Below are 5596 nucleotides of genomic sequence, written 5' to 3'. Positions count from 1 at the left end.
CGACGGCGAAGTTCGGTGACCGTCGGCGACGTCTAACCACGGCGAGCGACGAACGGTGACGGAGGGCGACGAGCGAAGCAATCGAAGTGAGAGAATGGAAGGAAAAGAATGACGGCCAGAGGGGTTCGGGTTCGCGAAATAGGGCTTCTACCGGCGGAATTTCCGTCGGTAATGGCAATTGTGACGTTGGTATACTTTCCGACGTATAATCCGTCGGATATATTTCGTTGAGTTTAAATAAGCCGGCGCACTATCTGCCGGTACTGTACGCCGGAAAAGTTTCACCGTAACATGCGACGGAAATGGTTCAGGCATCCCTATACCATCGGTTTTTCCGGCGGACAAGGCGTCGGTGAATTTCCGACGTATGTTGCGCCGGAAAAGTTGAGGCAAACCTTACGTCGAACAAATCCGCCGGTGACTGCGCCGTTTATTACCATCCAAAAGTTTCCGCCAGAAAATTCGTCGGTATTCGCGTGTTTTCCCGTAGTGGATAAACATTGTGTGACTTATCTCAATCCAAATAACTTTCAAATGGGCCAACGGCTAAAAAAGACTAGAAGTAGCTGGAAACCCCTTCACTCACTCCAAATTCCCTCTCCTTCTCTCTTTAAGACCAGCTGACCAAATGCTTAAAAGAATGGAATAGTGGATTCTAAAACATATTAAAGTGCTGATAATTGATTAGAGTTGTGGCGCCACTACCTAACATTGCGATGCTAGTTAATTTTTCAAAAACTTGAGAGCATAATGCAGGGGTGCCACTTTTTAGCATCTAGGCGCTAGTCAACACAACACCTAGGTGCTTGAGCACTCAACATTGTGAAGCTCTAGAGGAAAGATTCTAAAATTTTCCAAAATGTGTTGAAACCTCTAAAACTAACTCTTAAAGCATATACAAACCTATTTAATACACGCATATCATTCCCAAAATACATATAAAAGAGTTCAAAATGCGAGAGTTTAAATATTAACCTTTTTTAAGTTGGGTCATAATAAACCATATGCTAAACTTGGAGGTGTCACAACTCTCCACCCATCAAAAAAATGTCATCCTCAACATTTTAAAACTGATATCTCTCATCATTGAATTAGATCGACATACAACTATCACATATCATACTCACTTTCTTAAGTAGCTTCTCATTTAGTTTTTTTTTTCCACTAAACTTTAACTATTAGAATCTTTTTTTATTTCTAAATTTTCTAACATAATAGGATAAAATCCTCTCTAATTATTCTTTATAGCTCATATTCAGATGCACCTTGATGTCTTTAGTAGATATCCTTTTTCTAGAATGAGATACCCATTTTCTTAAGAGTGACATGTGGAACTCATTATGAATTTTAAACATGTGATATGAAATTATAACCAATTGGAAAACCTCCAAATCCTTTCAACCACTTCAGAAAATCCAACATACCGTGGACTCAACTTTTCTTCCATGCCAACCCTTCTAATACCTTTTATCGGCCTAATCTTCACATATACAAAATTGCATATATGAAACCCTACAGTCTGATGCTTAGCATAAAAATGCTATCACTACCTTTCTTGTACAACTTTAATTAGACTCCGGTCAAATGGATCTTTTAAGTAGAATCATCAACCAAAGTTGGCCCAATTAAATGTTTCTCTCCTGCCTTTACCCAGAATAGTGGTGTACAATACTTTTACCAAATAGAGATTCTTATAGAGTCCTACCTATGCTTGATTGAAAGCTTTTAATATAAGGAAAGTTGATTAGACAAATGTGATTCTCCCAGCTATCACCAAAATTTAGAATCACTAAAACATTTTCTCTAGATTTGTAATGCCAATATTTTTAATCAGTGACGGAGGAAGTCATTTCTGCAATAAAATAAAAGAAATAATCTTAAGGAAATATGTGATTTATCATATCGTAGCGACTACTTATCATCTCCAAACTAGTGGCCAAGATGAAATTAGCAATAGGGAGATAAAACTAATATTGGAAAAAATAGTCAGTTCTAATAGGAAGGATTGAACGATTAGGTTAGATTTTGTATTATGGGCATATAGATCTGCTTTAAGACTCATATTGCTATGAATCCTTATAAATCAATTTATTGAAAATCTTATCACCTTCTTGTAGAACAAGAGCACCGAGTATTTTGGGCAAATAAAAAGTTGAATTCCAATTTTGAAGGTATAAAATAGAGAAGATTGATGTAGTTTAATAAATTAGAAGAAATAAAAAATGAAGCTTATGAAAATGCAAGTACTTATAAGGATTAAATTAAAAAAAAGGCATGATCGTAAGCTTCTTAGAGAAGAATTCACTCCCTAACAGGTTGTTTTAATTTTAAATTCTTAACCTTGAGCTATTGCTAGGAAAATTAAAATCCAAATGGTAAGGATCATTCATTGTCATAAGAATGTTTCCTTATGGAACTATAGAAATTCACAATATGAAAATCTTGCATATTTTTAAAGTGAATAACCACCTATTGAAACCTTATTTAGGTGGATACATTGATCAATTATGAAGTAAAACTGAATCGGTTCACCTTGAAATAAAATAATCAGTATAATCAAGCGGAATGATATAAACTTAGAACTTATGTGAGTCAACCCACTTGTATCTTTAGTGATCTTATTGTGATGGTTAGAGCTGTGCCTTAAGCACTAATTATCTTGTACCATGTATTTTAGATATATATATATATATCACACTTTTTCTACATGCATTTCATTCATATGAAAATGTGTATTTATTAATGTTCTTGTATGCTTTTATTTATATTTCATTAAATTCTCCTTATACTTACATTTTTTTTTATTTTTTCCCACTAAAATCTTTTCATTTTTATTATTTACATAACCATAATAAAAATAATAATTAATTTTTTTAATAAATTTAGAATAATAATAAAACTCTAGATCATAGTTCAAATGAACACTTTCTTATAAATTTGAATTTTTCTATAATTACTTACAAATTTTAGAAGTTTGACATATTTATTGTATTATTTGAGTTTAACCACATGCTATTTTTTTTATTTTAAGATAATTTCTACAATTTTAATATTTATTATAAATAACATATTCAAATATGAGTTCAATATCCTTGAGTTTAATTAATTTCTACTTTTTATACTTGTTTATGCCTTTTGCAAGTTAAGGTTATTTATTGAAAAGTTTAATTCTTTTAATTAGAAGGGATTTATGATTTTTTTAACAAATTAATTCCAAACTTCTTGAAATCTTCCCCTAATATTTGAGATTACTCTTGGGAATGATTCCAACTATTTAAAACTTAATTTTTTTATTTTTTATATATTTTTAATTATTTATTTTTCTTAATTTTTAAATTTTCTTAATTTTTAATTTTTTTTATTTTTATTTTTAATGAATTTCATAGGGCTTTTATGTTTCCTTTATTTAGCTTTTAATTCTAAACCATTAGACACTTAGAATATTTATTTATGATTTAATTTAAATTTATTAAAATTTAATGAAATTCCTAAGCTAATTATGATAGGTAATTTTGGGTTAACTTAAAGACAAATTAAATGGCCTCTAAATACAATTATATTAAAAATTAAGTATATTAATACATATGCTTTTTATCCACTAAATTTGAGGCCATCAAAACATCCCTAAGTTTAAAAACAAATCCCCTAAAGAAAATGTAGTTATACCTTAGGGATTTTTGTTTAGGTAATCTTTACATGGGATGGGGAAACATTTCATAGTTTTCTAACCGCTAAATAAAGCTTAAAATTCAAACAAAAATTCAAATCATAACTCTGTATAGATTCATATATATGGAATTTCTAATTCATAGGCTAAAGAATGACCTATGAACTTGAAAAACTATTTCGAAGTCATTATAGGATTGAAAGTGAGTTGAAATTATCTAGGTATATGCAGGACATCCCTAACAATCATTCACCTAAATTTCCCTTCAAGGCTATCTATATTTTATGAATATCCAAAGAATACCCCAGAAATTTCTTTTTCAAAATTACACTCAATGCATAGTTGAAACAATATGGCATTAATACTACTCAAACTAAATTTAAAGAGGCTAAGATCATCTAATTTGGACAAGTTAATTAATAAGGAGTTGTGTATATTAAAAGTTTAAATAATATTCTATGAATATAATTGTCATAATTACACTATCAGCTGCGGTTTCCATGCAGCATTTTCAAATTGGTGAACTAATCTTTGCCACACTAATGGAATTATATGATTTCATTATAGCCATCAGATCAATGATTGGACAGATGAAATTTAAAGTGTGTTGTAATCCAAGATCCCTAGTCTATGATTTTGATGATAAAGATCATCTAATTTGGACAAGTTAATAAGGAGTTGTGTATTTTTAAAGTTTAAATAATATTCTATGAATATAATTGTCATAATTACACTATCAGTTGCGCTTTCCACGTAGCATTTTCAAATTGGTGAACTAATCATTGCCACACTAATGGAATTATATGATTTCATTGTAGCCATCGGATCAATGATTAGACTTATGAAATTTAAAGTGTGTTGCAATCCAAGATCCCTAGTCTGTTATTTTGATTATGACAAATATTATTGATTGAATTATTACTTTTCTCATTAAATATTTTAAATATTTCTTGTGTTTGTGAGTAGTAACATTGAAGGTTGGACATATACTATTCAAGTCTACAAGAAGCTCAAGAATGGGTAGAGTTGGATTGTCAAGTAAATATAGTCTATAACTTTATTTTATTTTTATTCTTGAGTCTGGACATAAAAAAGTGTATGCAATTCGATGACCTTGCACACACGCATAGAGGGAGAGAGTTAAATTTTTGTGCTAATTGTACAATATGACCTACAATCATATTGTACAATAAGTGTAAAAAGAATGCTCTTAATGGCTAATTAAAAAATAGTTTCCATGAACTAATTGTGCTATATGATCTGGATCATATTATATGATACGATACAATTTGAAAATTGTAGCAGCCAAATGAATTAGGTAAGATTTTAAATATTCAATTTTTGAACTAATCATATTATACAACATGATGTGTATTGTTTGAACATTTAAAAATTTTACTTAAATTAATCCCCATAATTAGTCAATCAAATTATGGTTTAATTAATAATAGTAGATCATACTATAAGATATTAATCATACTAAATGATTTCCAGAGATAAATTTTAGGCGTACCAAAGATTATACCAAATGAAACCATGATTTTTGAAGTAATCGTACTATCGAATATTCATATCATACTGGATGACTTACATGAAAAAACCTAACCATATTGTACGATGAAAGTAGTATAGTATGATTTATAATTATTCCAATAATCATCCTATATGAATAGGAGAGAAAAACTAATAGATCGCACTGGACGATCTTTGGATCATAGTGTACAATGTGTTAGAAAAATTAAATAGTTCAACTAAAAAATTATTTACATCATACTAGACGGGTCTAGTTTTGAACTGATCGTACTGTACAAACTCAAATCGTACTTTAGTGATGACAAACTTAAATTTTTATGGTTTTTTGAAGACTAATACTTAAGCAAATCATTGTGATTCTCTTTCAAATAGAGAGAGGATAATTTGATAGCTACA

This window comes from Dendrobium catenatum, unplaced genomic scaffold (genome assembly GCF_001605985.2).
Source record: "Dendrobium catenatum unplaced genomic scaffold, ASM160598v2 original_scaffold_192445, whole genome shotgun sequence".
Classification (NCBI taxonomy): domain Eukaryota; kingdom Viridiplantae; phylum Streptophyta; class Magnoliopsida; order Asparagales; family Orchidaceae; genus Dendrobium; species Dendrobium catenatum.
Note: the sequence above shows the minus strand (reverse complement) of the source record.